Genomic DNA, 18533 nt, shown 5'->3' with positions numbered 1-18533 from the left:
TAATATAATTAGTTTTACTTTTAATTCAATTTAATTTGGGTTAAATAAATTATTATTAATTAAATTATGAAAAGTGGTCCAGTTGAGTTGAACCGAGAGAACCAAACCAATCAAGCTTTGGGCAGCCCAAAACCGTCCAGCGTGCTGACCCAATAACCTTGCTTGGCTGATTAATTGACTTGCAAAAAGGCCCTTGAAGACTTCGTCAAACTGCAAACAAGTCCCTCCACTATTTGTGCCTTTCTAGATTTGCCCTAGCCTTAATATAGCAAGTTTGAAAACTTCAAACTTGCCACATGTGTGGCCGGCCATGGGAGGGCTTTTTGGCTGCTGATTTTGTATATTTTTAGCAGCCCTCTCACCCTATTAAAACCCCCCTTGGCTGCTCATTTCAACACACCTCAATTTTCTCATCTCTTCTCTTCTCTCTTAACTTTCTCTTTTTATTTTCCATCTGTTTTCCTTTGTCCTCTTACCGATTTCACCTCTTGAAAAAGACTTGTTCATCCATAATTTGGAGCAGCATTCAAGTATTCATAGAAGCATTAGTTCGACAAGGACAAGTGAAGAAGGAAGAGTGGAGCAACCCAGCCAAGCCAAGGAGAAACACCGAATTTGCTTCTTATTCCTTATCTTTTTAAATTCTGTTGTTGTTATGATGAACATGTCTATGATTATTTATGTTGATATGATTTATTTAATTAATATGGCTTAAATTTAATTCATGTTAGGTTGATTGCATTTTGTCTTCTTAATTTATTAAAATTGTGTTTGTGTTGTTATAGGCCTCAGTAAGATGTTTAATTAAGTAAAACCATGACTAAGTTATTCTTGTATTACAATTGTAAGGTAACTAATGAATTAATTATTTAAAAGGATTGAAATTGTAATTAACTGACATGATACTTAATCAGTGCACATTTAATCATCTAAGGTAGCTGAGGGTTAAATTAGCAACAGTATCAAGCGATACAATTGCCTTGCATAACTTGCAAGATTATTGTGATTAACTGTTTCAAGGTAGAAATAGTTTGTTACCTCACGTAATCTTTTATGTGCTTATGTGATTAAATTAATTGTTTAAATTAGCATAGAGATATGTACAAGAGATTATTTTAATTTCATAAGTATGTATGTGCATTAACACATTTGCCTATTAAAGTTTGTTTAATCAGTTGAATTGACATGGAGATATAGTCAAGAGATGAATGGATTTTTGTAGGTGAGTATGTTCATAAGTTAGCAAATTACCGAGTTGCCGTGAATTTATTCGTAACAACATAAACATGAGCTTAGTAATTCTAAGTTAAGAAATGTAATTAATCTAACACAAGTATGTCATCTTGATTAAAATCAGCTTTTGAAATCGTGCATTAGAAATTTATTTTATTTTACTCACTTTACTTTGTTTTATAGTTTTTAATCACTTTTCAAAACAAAATATTTTCTCCACCAAAGTGTTTTAAATTGCATTCATAAATATTTCTTTTCACAGTCCCTGTGATACGATAACTCGACATTTACTTGTCACTTTATTACTTGTTGCGATTGTGTACACTTGTACATTTCTGTCGTTCCATGTACATTGACAAAAATACTACACTTAGGGCACCAGATCCAACATACACAACCTAATCCATTAAGCGAAGCATCACCGTAAAAATGAATTCTTTCTCGGATCCAAGTTGAGTCAACACTGAAGTTTTTATTAACATAGATTTCGACTAACTGAAACTCTATTGACATTATTCTAATCAAACAAAACTGACATTTTTCTGTAACAGTTTCGTTAATGATGAAACAATTATAGAGAAACTTTTAACGAACCATCCGTAATACCCGGCCAGTTCTCAAAAAAGTGCGTACCATTGCAACATTTTTCAGAGGTTTCCAATTTACAATTGCTAAAATTTTGTTCGGATCAACCCGGATACCTTTTGTAGAAATCACATGACCTAAAAATACAACTTCTCATAACCAGAACTCACATTTACTAAATTTTACATTAACAATTTTTTTCTCACAATGTTTGCAATACTATTCTTAGATGCTGAGCATGTTCAGTTTCATTCTTTGAGTAAATCATATTGTCATCGATAAACACAACAACAAATTTGTCCAGATATGACTAAAATATTTGATTCATCAAATCCAAAAATGCAATTGGGGCACTGGTAAGTCCAAATGGCATTACTAGAAATTCATAATGTTCGTATCTAGTCTTAGAAGCAGCTTTTGGCACATTTGGTTTGTAACACCCCCTACCCGTATCCATTGCCGGAATAGGTACGAGGCATTATCGGAGTTTATTGAACATTTTCAGATAATTCTGAGTCATTTATTATTCATATTTTGAAAATAATCATAATGTCTCTCTATTGGGCCCTTGAAGCCCCAAACATACATTAAAAACCAACCGGAATTAAATCGGGATCATAAAAAATTTCGCAAAATCTTAAATATTTTCATCTAAGTACTTATCATTTCAATGCTTCTTATAATTAAACATGTCACCATTCAATCAATAGCTTGACACTTGCCTAAGCGTCAAACAACATCATTGTTAGTATACTTGCACATATTTCATATAAATTCAACATTGATATACTTATTTTCTCGACATGTCATGCTTGAGTTTAATAATTGTCTTTACTTACATAATTTCCTTGTATCAACATATCAAAGATAATCATATATGTACATGTCATGAAACATATCATTCTCTTACCGTTTCTTCATAAGTATATATCAATCATTTCATTATAAAATATTTCATGCTCCATCATTTCCATTTATTTTATGTATATTTGTTCTGGTAAAGTTTATATCAAACTTAACATAAATTATATTCCATGTACTTATTCTTATTTCGTTTATCTATCTTCATAATTATTTCATACAACTATTTTGTACATACATTTCCATATGACCAGTTCTTGTAAACATTTCACACAACCATTTCATATAACCATTCGTCATCTGATACATATTACCTGAATATCAATTGTTCAATAGATGTCATCGCGACTCCCATCCACAGTCTTATTTATCTTTGACATGATGCCATAGTGTCTTTCAACTATGGTCTTACTCATTTTCTGTCAGGTTGCCATGGTATCTTTCAACCATGGTCTTGTTCATTTCATGTTACATTGCCATGGTATCTTTCAACCATGGTCTTATTCATTCCCGTCATGTTGCCATGGTATCTTTCAACCATGGTCTTACACATTTTATATCCTGTTGCCATGGTATCTTTCAACCATGGTCTTACACATTTCATATCATGTTGCCATGGTATCTTTCAACCATGGTCTTACACATTTTATATCCTGTTGCCATGGTATCTTTCAACCATGGTCTTACACATTTCATATCATGTTGCCATGGTATCTTTCAACCATGGTCTTACACATTTTATATCATGTTGCTATGGTATCTTTCAACCATGGTCTTACACATTTCAGTTCAGGAAGCACACTCCCGCGAACCTCATCCTTACAGCAGGATTACCAGTCCAGGCTAAATCCCCTGTAATATAAACTCATAGAGTATTGTCGGGATTACCAGTCCAGACTAAATCCCCTGCAACGACAATTACTCTAATGAGCTTGGATCTGAATTACCAGTCCAGGCTAAATTCAGACCCTAATTCGGATTACCCATCCGGGCTAAATCCATTTTACACGTATTCTTCGGGAGGGCTATATCAGAATAGGATCACCCGTCCGGGCTAGATCCTTTTTACCGTCAATTCCTTTTTCAATGATCCATCGAATTCCATTCATTCAACCGGGATTTATTTTCAATTTATATCGAGTATTATCAATATTTCATCAATTATCATGAATTGAACATTCAAATCATATTTTCATCACATAACCACATATTTCAAGTATTTAAAAATACAATTCAAGTTGCACAAACTTACTTCATTGCTTGTTTGTGTTTATAATTTCATTAATCTGATATCTTTTCTTTTCCACGATCAAGTCTCATATTTGAGTCGTCCAGATCTTTATAAATAAATTTGATCATCATTTTCCTTCATTTCATATTCTAATGCATTTAATTAATGCTCTAGGCAAAATTACCACTTTGCCCCTAAACTTTTAATTAATGACGATTTTATCCTTAGCGTCAGGAAAATAAAATTCTTGCAATTTAATCCTTATTTCCAGCTATTATTCTCATACATATTGATAACAGTCAATGAATTCTATAAAATATCAGAATTTTCCATAATTTCAACTCTTTTCAATTTAATCCCTAAAACATGTTTTCCCCCGATCTTGAACTAAATTAATAATTTCATTCAATTTTATAATTTCAATAATAAAATAATCCATTTCATGCAATTTGGTCATCTCAGACATTTTTACAAAATTGCCCATAAAGTTTTACTTTTATTCAATTTAGTCCCTGAGCCTAAAATATGCAAATTAGCCATGCTAGATGAATATTCATACATATTTTTCCTCCTCCTCCTCTCCATTCCACAATCCTTAATGTATATACACACTTGTAAGTAACATTATCTATAATTTTTATTATTTACTTTTATGAATATTCAAGCTGTCTATCTGCGTCATAATCACTAAATTATTTATATCTGGAGATATAGAACTTCAAATTAAGATCCGCTAATTTTCCCTGAAACTAGACTCAAATATATTCTTTCCATAAAATTTTCATAATTTTTGGTTTAGCAAATAAGTACAGTTTATTCTTTAAAGTCACCCTTATTCTGCTGCCTGACAGTTGTGACCCTTCTTCACTAAAAATTAATTATCTCCTCATACAGAATTCGAATGATGTTCCCGTTTATTTCTATTGAAAATAGACTCATTCAGGATTATAAATATACAAATTTAAGTCCATAATTATTTTTATCCAATTTTTTATGCTTTTACAAAGTCAGAATAGGGGAACCCGAAATCATTCTGATCTTGTCTCACAAAATTCATCATATCTCATGATTTAAAATTCCATTGCTTACAGCATTTCTTCTATAAGAAACTAGACTTAATAATATTTAATTTCATATTTTATTCATCCTATAATTAGATTTATACAATTTTTTATGATTTTTCAAAGTTAGACTACTGCTGCTGTCTAAAACTATTTTAGTGCAAGATATTAATTACCATGTTATAACACCCTTATTTTCTTTTTCTACACCATTTCTCATCACTTTCTCTTATTTTCTCTTCACTAACATATCAAGAATATAGAACCTTATGTAAGAAAACTCTACTATTACATTATTTCCATACTTTGTCAATAATAACAAACTTAAAAACATATTGAAATCTTGATGTACTTACCTTGTCCTATTGATACTAATCTTTAACTTGATTTTCTCTCTCCTCCAGCTTCTATTTCTTGAATCCAACTTGATATTCTAACTCCTCATGGTCTCCTTAACATTTTTCTCTCTTGGTAGCTATGGAAATTCTTTTGATTTCTAAGTGAAAATGGTAAATTTTTTGTGGAAGGACCAAATTGTAAAAAAAGAAAACTTCTTTTCTTCTTCCTCTCTCTCACGTTGGTTTGCATGGGAAAGAAAAGATGATGATTCTTCATCTTTCTTTCCTTATATATACTAAATAAAATAATAATAAAATAATAAAATATCATTTAAAAATTAATTTAAAGTATTAATAAACTAATATTTATTTATTTAATTTATCTAAAATATCTCCAACAGCATCATTGTCTCTAGATTTCTCTCTCTTCCAATTGACCATTTTGCCCTTAGTGATCTTTTAAAATTCCATTCTTGAGTCATCACTTAATTTGGTAAAATTACAATTTAGTCCCTCATAATTCTTCACCTATTCAATTTGGTCCTAATTCATCAATTTTCCTTGGTTTCTAGATCATTCCACCCTTAAAATATTTGCACTATTAGTCTTTCAAATTTTCATATTTACATTTTAATCCCTCAAATTTTGAGTATTTACTCTTGGGCCACAAAACTTTTCTCACTTTTACAATTTAGTCCTTTCTTAAATCAGTATATCATAATATACTTCCCAGTGACATAACTCAATTTTTCCTCTTCTTGTCACTTTATTTCCTTATTTTACTATATTAAGGATAATATCTTACTGTAGAAATTTTCAGGGTGTTACATGGTTCCTTAACTCGGAGCTGATAGTAACCTGATCAGAGATCAATCTTAGAAAATATGGTAGCTCTCTTCAACTGATTGAACAAGTCATCAGCACGAGGCAACGGATATTTGTTCTTTATCGCGACTTTATTCAATTGTTTGTAATCAAAGCACAATCTCGTAATTTTAACTTTGTTTTTCACAAATAGAATTGGAGCACCCCAAGGTGACACGCTCGATCGAATAAATCTTCGATATAATAACTCTTGCAACTGTGCTTTTAGCTCTCTTAACTCAGCCGAAGTCATTCTATACGAAGCAATTGAAATCGAAGATGTTCCGAGTGTCACTTCAATTACAAACTCAACTTCTCTCTTAGGTGGTAACTCTAGAAATTCTTCAGGAAACATGTTAGTAAATTCGATAACTTTTGGTACCTATTCAAATTTCGATTTTGTCACTCTGGTATCTAAGATGTAAGCCAGATATGCTTCACAGTCTTATCTAATCAATTGACGTCCTGATATCGCTGATATGATATTGGCCGCACAATCAGTTCTCTCAGTCTCAACATTAATCATTTCATCATTTTGGTACCTCAGTACAATCCATTTATGTTTACAATTAACCATAGCATCATGTAGGGCCAACTAATTCCATGCCAAGTATAACATCAAACTCGTCAAATGGCAATAAAATTAGACCGATAGGAAATTTATAGCCTTGTATTCTTAGTAGACAGTTTTTACATATCTTGTTAACTATGACACTCTGACCCAAAGAATTCATTACTCTGATGTCATACTTAGTCGAGTCTACTAGTATGTTCTTTTCAGTTACTAAAGTAGTGCATATATAATAATGTGTTGACCCAGTGTTAATCAATGCATGTACAGTAACATCCAAAAAAGAAAAGTACTAGCGATGACATCAAGAGAAAAAGTTTCCTCACGAGCTCGCATAACATAAGCCCTGGCAGGTGCCCGAGCTTCTAGTCTGACAGTTATATATTTGGTCCTAACTCGACTAGATCTAGCGTTAGCACTATTTCCCAATCGTCTACCTCCTTGAAGAGTGGTTATAGACTTCACACTTTGTTCTTTCTTTCGATCTGCCCAATTCGGCCAATCTCGTTTCCAATGATCTTTGGAACCACATGAGATACACTCTCCACTTTTTATTGTGCACTCTCCTCTATGGTTTCTTCAATAGTGCTCACATACTGGTCTATCTATGTTTCAAAACTACTGACACTGGGTGCTAGTGTAGTCTGAGATCTTAAGTTGCTCAATCTTGATCTATCTCTTCATGAAAACCCTAATGGAGAAGTGAAATGACTGTGTAAATCCCTAGAGTTCTTCGGTGGAAGGGTCAAAAATGATCTAGTCATACTTTATTTACCAATATCTCAGAGCTTCAGTTTGACCTATTTCTTTTTGTTGCATATATCCTCTATCTTTTGTGGTCTTTAAAATAAAATCATGAAGTATTTCAATTCCAAAACCCCACTAACATTTAAGCATTTTCATTCAATCCCCATTCTAAGCGAGTGTACAACTTGGCCTCTATTGGTAAAATCTCTTCAGCGTATTTACTGATTCAAAAAAATTCTCGCTCATACCCAGCAACTGACATGCTTCCCTGCTTCAAATTCTAAAAACTTTCTTTTTATTTTCTAAATACAGTCAACTGAAATATTTCTTTCTAAATTCAAATTGAAAAAGTCCCAATTCACTCAATCTTTCAGTACAACCACTGTTAGAGTAGTCTATTACTGATAAGTTTCTTCTTTTAGTAGTGATACGATGCATCTTAAACTATCTTTGAGAAAGTATACTATTTTATCGAGAACTCGCTAACTATTTTCCAACCAGTATTCAGCTTTGGCTAGATCATCAATTTTACCTCGAAATTCTTCAACTGCACACTTTCAAATCTTATCAATTGGAGGCCGCTGAACAGTTATTGTATTTCGATTCGAATGACAATTGGGTTCCATATGAGGCACGATTGGGGGTGGAGGTTATACCTAAGGTTGCAGAGTTGGAGGGTTAGCTCCCAAAAAATACGTAAACTAGTGGTTCATCATCTAAAAAAAAGGCATCTCTCACCTCATGTCTAGGCATTTGTGGAATTGGAACACTATGACTGGATCCTTGATAAGAAGTTGGAGCATTATTATCTACCTCATCAGATACTACATAATTTGTTTTAGTCGATATGGTTTTCCATAAGAAAAACAAAGTCAAATCGAATAAGAAGACATCACACTATCACAAGTTATTGTGGCATGTATTTCTAGACTCATGCGCATTACATTTCAATCCTAAAACCGACTATATTTTAGCTTTGGTACCACTAAATCTAACACCCCTTACTCGACCTAATCGTCGGGTTTGAGTTATAGGATGCTACAGTCGTTGTCAAAGCAACTACTATCAAATACACCATAAATAAATCACTCAAACATTTCATCATGTCTTAAACACATTTACATTATGTTATACAAATAAATTCAAACCTAAATTGAGCTTACAAAATCTGTTTTATAGGCCCGAGCACAAAATAGGAACAATTTTTAAAATTTTAAAAATTCAACGCCGGCATCATGATGTCACCTTCTCCACGTCGTAATGTCACCAAATAGTTTATCACGTCACAATGTTAGGCCACTCGATGTCACAATGTCACATACTGTTGGCTGACATTACAACGAGAAAAATGTTATTGCCGGGACGATGACTCTATTTTTTGTACAAATTAGGCCTTTTAGTACTTATTTCAAGCCAACTACACCATTAACCCACTTGATGCATAATTGCACCTTTGTACCTACACAAAACCAACAAAAAAGCATTCCATAACATCCATTTAACCATTTTCAAAACCAATCAAGCTAACATGCCTCAATTTGGCACCATTTCATATCAATTCAATATATTCAAGCTTCACATTTACAATCATGCTTTTAAGACATCTAAACCAACATTTAACTGTGCCATATCAAGCTACATTATGCTGTATAAAATGCTATACACAACATCATGCAAGTTACCAAGCATACAATTACATATTTGATCATTAACATTCCATAATTAAAACATTTACAAAGTTTAATCAACTATCAAATTCAAAGTTAACACACTTAGTAACACCCATACACATGTCATATAACCAAACAAAAATGATCAAAAGACAATCGACTCTATAGTATTATAATGTGGTCTTCGAGTTGATCCAATCGATAGGTTCCGCAAATCAACAATTTACAGGGAGAAGGAAAAGCAACGAGTAAGCATAATGAATGTTTAGTAAGTTCATATGAAATTTACTTAACTTACCTTAACATACGAACAATTAGGCAACTAAAATACATTGGAATTAAGCATGAAATCCCTTTGGCATCTTATACATTTATATGTAAATCAACAAACACCTTTACATACCAACAATTAGGCAATTAAAATACATTGGAATTAAGCATGAAATCCCTTTGGCATCTTATACATTTATATGCAAATCAACAAATATATCAAATAGCTTAGTTCATCTGTATAACATGAACTTATATCACAATCATATAGATATCACATTCCATCTTATAACATATGCAATTTAAATCATATTCAGATTTCAAACATGTGTAACTCCAATCGCATACATTCATTTAAACCACTATAATACCATTAGTATATTTTCATTTCTCTTTTCGCCCAGAGAACTATAGTAAATTGAATCCGGATACACGAGACTAATTTGCTCACACAAACTGACATATTTTGGCTACTCACACAAGCTTCAAAACCAAGGTTGCTTACAGAAGTTACCATATTCGATGCTGCCCACACAAGCTTCAAAGAATCCGCACACATGCTGGATCTAAAACCATCGTTAAATAAATCCCTCATTAAAAACCCTATTTCCTTTTGAACCCTAATGGCATGTTACTCATATCCTAATCTTTTACTAAGTTTACACGGGCACTATTACAGTTTCTGTATCATTTCAAGTCTTATAACATCATCATATACATATCATTAAATAATATAACAATTTCACATCCATTCAATACATTGTATATTTACGTAATAATTATATTTTTCCATACTTTACAATTTAGTCCTTTAGATGCCAACATTATGAAATTACAATTAACCTAAACTAATAAACATTATAATATAATTCAAATATAACATAAATAAATATTAAGTTCCTTATGAGCTTACCTGGAAAAACAACAATAAACAAGACATTGAGGACTAATTTGTAATTTTATCTTTTCCTCGATTATTCTCCGATTGATTCAAAACCTAATCTATATGATAATTCATTTCAATTTATCATTTTCAAATACCTTATAACATCCTATTATGTGCATATGACGATTCAATTTCACTTTTTGAACATTCCCTAAAGTTTTTCATTTTATGCAATTTAGTCCGCAAAGCCGAAATTACCATAACTTTCAAATTTGAGCATTGATTTTGAAATCGATCTCAATTATATCCTTCTAAGGTTCTCTAATATCCATAATTGTAGAAATTTCATACCAATTTTGAAATATTTACACTTTAGTCCCTATATTCAAAAACAAACAATTAAACTTTATAAACTAATCATCTTTTTCATATCTAAGCTTAGAATCTAAGAAATTAACACCAATTTCTTCAAGCATTCATGAATAACAACTTTTAGAAACTTTAACAGTTATACAAATTAATATACAGGTCAGCTAAATCAAGCTCCCGAGATCTCAAAAACATAAAAATTACAAGAGAAGGACTAAATTGAACTTACAATTTGAAAATTGAAAGCTTGAATACTCTAGGTTTCTTTTATTTCAAACGGTGAAGAAAAATGAAAAAAAAAAGATGATAACATAATTTAACTTAGATACTTCACTTAACCTTTAATTAATTATAATTAAATTAATTAACATTAGTATAATTAAACTTAAGCCTAATTAACAAACTTAGTGGATGTTAAATCTCATCCACCACCGTTTGACAAATTAGGAAGGATCAAATTGCTCAATTGGTCTTTCAATTAATTAAAAATTTATAGTGATTAATTTTGACCACTTTTACAATTTAGTCTTTGTACCTTAATTAACTATCCAATTGACAAAATTAAAAGACTAAACTTTAATCAAACTTTATACTAACTTCGTAAATATTAAATAATGATATTTACAGACTCAAGTATCGGTAATTAAATTCCGAAACCGCCATTTTCGACGTCACTAAAAAAAACTAACTATTACAGCTACACTAATTGTTGAAACAGGAAAAAGAAACAAGTATCCCAAGAAACATTACTAGTGTCGTGTATGATTTGATAAATTTGACTTGTGCTTAGTTGTTTGACCTTTTGTTCCTTATCTTAGTGGCAACAACAATAGGACTTGCATGATCTCAATAATGTAGGGTTCAAGATTTTTTGGTTTTATACTTTCCTTTGTTAAAGGATAGTGATTAAGAACGGGAGATTAATATCGCGGAGTACGAGAAATTTCAACTATCTGGTCTTATTTTAAGGAAGATTATTCTGTCAAGATGCTAAAAGCATAATCGAAGTTTATATAAGGGAGTATCATCCTCTGTTATTTGTACGAGTTGAGACAACACATTCCAATTCAACTACTAACTTTGTGTTGGTGCGGTTGAAAGCTTATTAATTAACATTAAAGAGTTGTTTCATAACCTTCAGTAGGAAATGTTACAAAGTTGAAATAGCTCATTAAAAGTGTGTGCGACTAAGGTTATAATAATATTTGGATTGAGTTGTAATTGACGCTTGTATTGAGATTTATTAATGAATTCAAAATTGAACAAAGTGTTGGAAATATAGGCAGTTCACCGAATTGCATACGCATCTTTTAAGTTCTATTTTTTTCCCTGTTATTATACATTTCTTCCAAGGACGGTTGTACCACTCAAAACCACATTCCATTTAACATTAGTTGAACCAGAAACTTTCACTTTTCAAATTAATAATTTGACAAATCCCATATCCCAAAGCATATTTTTTGAATCCTCACCTAGACCAAATGTTTTCGATCTTAATTCTATAGCCTTGTGAGTTATAGTTCTTTATTCCCAAACTCTATTTGGGTAACTTTTAGAAGTCGTAAAATAGGCAGATTTTATCTTTCCTAATTTTGGCAAGGTCAACACTAGAGCTTGCTTGCACACCTATCTCAAATGATGTGTTAAACTTGTTATCATGAGTCTTCATTGAACACCATAGACCATAGCCCTCGTCTTTCATATTTATTGTAGATTCGACCTCCATTATTACTTTCTGTGATCTTACAACTCCTATCTCCTACCCCACTAGGTTTGGCTATTCACTTTGGATAATAACTTTTTTTCAGCATGCGTCATTTCTTTAATCCTATTTTGCCGCATCCAAATCAAAGTTTATCAATCCCATTTTATCTTTAACAATTCCACTAGTGATAATGGGTAGGGTATTTGCATTTGTTTAGAAAAAAACATCACATTCCGCAATCTTACTCTTGCTTCCGACATTGTGTAACAATCCGCTCCAAGTATAACCCCCAATGCTTCGCCCGATTTGTAATGAAAATGATGACAAAATAGTACTCAATTGGCATCTCAAAAAACCTTACCCACACACCAACCAAATTAAAAATATCTGCCTCAATAATAAATTGTCCTCTAATATGATCCATTCGTAGTCCAGAGTCAGTCTTCTGAAATTAGAGAAAACAGCTATGGCTATCCAACCTTTTCCACTGTTTTGTGATTATGACATGTCTTATCATCTAATTCAGAAGTAGACCACGTTTCTTCCCCATTCTTTTGTGAGGACGATTGATGTGCCCTCATCAATGTTGCCCGTTGGATTGTGTCATTGGAGTCTTCATCGAGGTCAGTTTCCAGTCTAACCCTTGTCTGCATCCAAAAGTCGAAATCCGTATCTACCAAAATTCCTGACTCACGGCTGACTCAGCTTAACAAAGACCCTGTTTTGTTTTTTCATTCCAAATTTTGATGCAATCAATTTTATGATTACTTCCCAACAAGCCCTGTCTAGAATTTTCCACCACCAATCAGTTCACCAATTTGATTGCCAGGGTTAGGCAAAACTTCATCGGATTTCATAGAACTATGCGGGTCAAAAGGAAACCCACCAGATTGATACTAGTTCAAGCTCATCAGACATAATGACAAGACAATTGCAAAATTATGAACCTTACAAGATAGCTTCCAACCAACATTTAACTTAAACATTGAAAATATCGTTGTCAAAGTAGATACCATCAGCACGACTTCTTCAACATTTAGATGATGATTGTAAGATTTCTTTGGGAAAACTCCGGAGTAGTCATCTACACCATATTTTCCACTAAGATAGCCACTGTACGGTGCTTCAACTCTGAGAGGAAAATGCCCAAAAACAAACACACTAAAAGGAACCAACCAACCAGAATCAGCTTACCAGCTGCTCTCTATATAGTTCTACTAGGGACTGTGTTTCTTATTTGTCTTCACTTGTAAAAGCCAATGTATGAAATGAACTTTTTTATGAAGAAAAAAGCTACTTCCGAGTTGGGCTCCCAATTCAACAAACATTTAAAAATCAAAATCGAGGATATATCTAAGATCAAATCAAACTAAGAGCCCACCATAACATTTTGGAATCCCATGACCCAAAGATATCAAAATAATAAAATTTCAAATGAATTAATCTAATTCAAAAATCGTAGGGTCGAAATAAGAGATTCTAAACGAGACAAATATAACTTACTAAGTGAAACAAAAATTGTAAATTGCCATCATACTTGTAAAATAATCTCGCTCACAATTATAAACTAAATCCGGAAAATCACAAGTGTAATGCTCATTCAAATTTGATTTCAATTTCATAATGTAAAATTTATCCACATCCGTTCCTATTTAATTCTACTGTACATCCCAAGACAATAGCATAATTCGTTACACAAACTTTAACTGGAAAAACCTTATAACCTTGATTATAACATAATAGAAATCGAATAAAATATAGAAGAGATTCAATCGAGGTTTGAGTTGTCATTAAAAAAATGAGAATTATATCAAACTGCATGTTCAGCATCGATTATCCAGAGAGAAATTAATCAGTTACAAAATAATAAATTTGTCGAAAGATCAAACCAAAAGAGACTGAATGCTATAAAAATTATTTTGGAGAATAAATGAAGACGGATCAGAGTTCTGGCTTGGATCTCCAACTAATTGAAGAAAAAAATTCGCACAGTTTGTTCAGCTTCGATCATCTGGGGAAATAATCATCACTTCCATCTTCATTCTTTGTTTATCTTAAAAGTTGAAAATAAAGATTTAGGGGCATCTGAATGCATAAAACTCGAGGATAAAGAATAGTAAAATGCCAGAATCTCAGCCCCAAATCAGTATCGGCAACGTACAGCGCTGAAGTCGCTACTTTAATTAAAGCGCAACAGTGACTAATTTATTGCCTTCTTTGCACTTTTATTCATCTAATTTTCATTTAATTTTTTTAAAAAGAAAACACGATTAAATCAAGGAGATGGCGCTACTCACTATTTCTTGACACAATTTTCGCAATCACAGAACAAAAAGATCATAAAAACAATAATTACAAAAAATAGATAGAAAATAATATCAGATGGAAAGTTGCCTCAGAAAATAGAATTAGAATGAATGCATCAGAGAAAGTATTCTCAGATGGTACGGACAAATTTATTAACATCACAGGCAATCGATTCGAGAATATCTATCACTAACATATTTCAAATTCATCATAAAAAAAAGATACTAAAACAAGAATGGATTAAAAGACGTTTCAAAGAAAAATATGCAAAAGGAGGCGACTGCCTCAGTTATATGGATGACTGAAGAGGGATGCTATTTATAATAGAGGAGAATTTGAGAAACCCTAATTTGCTTGAGCTGTATCCAATTACCTCCTTGTCCTTTGTGAGCAAATGAAACTACAAATCTAGCTTTATCATAATGGACTATATTTATTTCAAATCCAAACCTGCCACCAAAGCCCCTATTAAGCCCATCAATCTCTCAAATACACACAGAGTTGATTATTTGTATGTATCAATTATAAAGTAAAAAATTAAAAATTAAAATATACCCAAGCAAGGTTTTTATAACTGGATCGATAGTCAAACCAATCAAGCCATTAATTATACGGTTCGATTAAATAAATCATTATAAAATTATAAAAAAATTGATTCAGCCAATTTTTAGCCTGGTTCAATCAATTCATATCGATTTATGGTTCAACTAGTTTGATGTCTCTCTTGGACTAATACCTGGCCAATTTGATATAATTTAATCAACATTATTCTAAGTCTCTATACATTTTGTACATTTGAATTTTAGCTTTTCTACTTTTTATTTTCAAAATTTTAACCCCTCAATTTTTTTGATTTATAAATCATTTTTCAACTTATATTTAACCATATAATATTTTAATTGAAAGGTTAACACTATTAAAATCCTAAGGATTAAATGTCAAATTTAAACATATTATAGAGACCAAAATTAAAATTTAATCATTATATAAAATACAAAAAAAAAAGCATAATGATTGTGTGCCTCATGTCAGTAAAAGGTAGATCTTTAGACCATCCTTTAATATAATATATAGATAGGGAATAAATAATATTAGGATAATCATAAAAAGTATAATTTTTAGGCACTAATAAAATAGTGACATGTCATAAAATTTTAAAGATAACCAAGTATTATTATACACTCATCTATATCTAATATCTTCTTTTGCGAATTTTAATCATTTCTTTTTTTTAATAAGTTAATATTTTTAAAAAAATAGTAATTTTTGTGTAATTTTTTATATGTCATTCACACATTATTTTGGTAATTATTTTACCATAAAGCTTAAACCTTGGACTTCAAACCCTAAACTCAAACCTATAACCCTAAATACTAAATAAAGAATCTCGAACCATAAACCCAAAACTTAAAAGTCTAAACCCTAAACTCAAACACGTTACACTAAACCTTAAACTCAAATACATAACCCTAAACTCGAACACATAACACTAAACCCTTAAACGCTAAACACAAACCCTAAAACTAATAACCATAAACACCAAACCCTCAAACACATAACCTTAAACCCTCAAACACATAACCTTAAATCCTAAACACAAACCCTAAACTATAAACTCAAACACATAACCCTAAACACTTAAACCCAAAAAACAAACCCTAAAATTAATAATCATAAACACTAAAACTTTGAACTTATAACCACTAATCCTAAACCATAACCCATAACCATAGAACCATAAACTCTAAAATTTTAAACCTTAAACCCCAAAATCTAAACTTGAATCCATACCAATAAATTTTAAATCATGAGCATTAAACCCTAAACTCTAAACATAAAATCTCAATTTTTGAACACTAAACCCTAAAATTAAACACATAACACTAAACCTTAAAATAAAACCTATAACACTAAACCATAAATACAAAATCTTGAACCTTAGACCAAAAACCTAGAAGCCTAAACTCTAAACTCAAAACCATAACCATAAACCCAAAACCATAAATCTAGAATCTTAAATCCTAAGCATTGAACCCTAAACCATAAACTCAAACCCAAAACCATGAACACTTAAAACCATGAACACGAACCTTAAACCCTAAACTCATAACCACAAACACTTAAACCTTTAGACACGAACTCTAAACCCCAAACAACAAACCTTAAAACCTTAAACCTAAACTTTGAACCTATAAACTCTAAATCTCAAATCTCAATGTTTGGTTCTGAGTTCAAGGTTCGAGATTTTGGGTTCAAGGTAAAATAATCACCAAAATTATGTGTTGACATGAAAAATAATGCAAAAAAATTATTATTTTTTTAAAATATGGTTGCACAAAAATAAAAAATCTTAACTTATAAAAAAATTAAAATTTGTAAAAGAAGAAAAGTTAATTATTTTAAGTAATTTAATGAAAGTTAAAATTAAGTTAGAGAAGATATTAGATATAAATGAATGTATAACAATACTTTATTATCTTTAAAATTTTATGACATGTCACTATTTTATTGATGTCTAAAAACTATGTTTTAAATTTCAAATATCTAGTGGCATAATAGAATTGTGTGCAAAGTTCCTAGATAAATATGTCAAGAGCAATAGGTACTGAAAAATGTATATTCTTTTTAACTGAAAAAGGAACTGTTTGGACAACATAAGGTGAGTTCAGTTTGGGGTTTTTAATCACACTGATGTACTTTCTTGAAGTCCGGTAATACTTATTTCCATTTCTTTTTTCTTTTTTTTTTCTTAACTGCTTTCACATTTTACAATTAATTATTTAAAAACTTTAATTTACATTATTTAAGGAAAACTTCTAATTACTTTTTACGCTTCATTCAGGTTTTAAAATATTTTCACTTTATTCACTTATTATAAAATTTTAATAAATTTTTAAGGTTTTATTTTTTAAGGTTTTCAATATTTTCATTCGTTTAATATAATAAAATTATATAATTATATATTAATTAATTAGAATATTTAAAATATTGTATTTATATTCTAATATTTTGTTAAATGAATTTATAAATTCACATATTTTTAATAATTTCATAAAAATAAAATAATTTTAAAAACTTTTATTATAGATCATTTCTAATTTAATATCCTTAATAGTCATTTTTTATTTTCACCTCACCGCTACAGCTGCATTTGAATCCAAACACACACTCCACTGTTGTTTCTAATCTCATTGTTACATTATCTAATCTCATTGGTATAGTAACTAATCTTACCACCACCACTATTTTTAACCTCAGCTGAGGTAAATGCACCACTCATCCAAACTAAGCCTAATGTGCCACTTAAACTCAACCTTTTGCTTTGGCATTCATCGTATTATTTTGACTCAAAACTTGTTGAATAGTAAAGGTTTTGGACACCAAAATTGTACCCACTTTGCAATAACCACAAGAAAACAATTGAATGCCTCTTGAAGAATTGTCTTGTTAGCCAACAAAGGTGGAAGTCTCTTAACCCAAATGGGGCCAACCCTACTCAAATGTATAGGGATTGGTTGGACTGCATTAGATCCAACGTCATGTTTAGTAAGCATTAGATTCCTTTGGAGAGTTTTATTTTTTCCCTTCATTTGACAAATATGGCTTACTAAGAATGTTAAGGTGTTTAGAAAGGACAAATTTATACCTGGACAAAGCAATCGAAAGCGGGGAATTTTACGCCCTTTCTAAATTACTGAAATTTTTATTAATTCCTACTATTATTTTAGTTTCATGGAAAGCTCCACTTGTGAAGTGGTTCAAGCTTAATACAGATGGCTCTTCCCTTAATACATGATGTGGTAAGGGCAGGTACCCTTATTAAATATCATGCCAG

At 31.2% G+C, this 18533-nt stretch overlaps 2 non-coding genes across 2 annotated transcripts; both read right to left on the bottom strand.

The window, feature by feature from the left end:
- Positions 1–14327: 14327 nt before the first annotated feature.
- Positions 14328–14427, bottom strand: LOC121212978 (small nucleolar RNA Z103). The gene has a single exon (XR_005908348.1). It is a non-coding gene; the product is annotated as a small nucleolar RNA Z103 (small nucleolar RNA).
- Positions 14428–14781: 354 nt separating this feature from the next.
- On the bottom strand, positions 14782–14865 carry LOC121213013 (small nucleolar RNA snoR117). The gene has a single exon (XR_005908382.1). It is a non-coding gene; the product is annotated as a small nucleolar RNA snoR117 (small nucleolar RNA).
- Positions 14866–18533: the final 3668 nt, after the last annotated feature.

Source organism: Gossypium hirsutum, chromosome A13 (genome assembly GCF_007990345.1).
Source record: "Gossypium hirsutum isolate 1008001.06 chromosome A13, Gossypium_hirsutum_v2.1, whole genome shotgun sequence".
NCBI classification, from domain to species: domain Eukaryota; kingdom Viridiplantae; phylum Streptophyta; class Magnoliopsida; order Malvales; family Malvaceae; genus Gossypium; species Gossypium hirsutum.
This window is presented reverse-complemented; position numbering and strand designations above follow the sequence as displayed.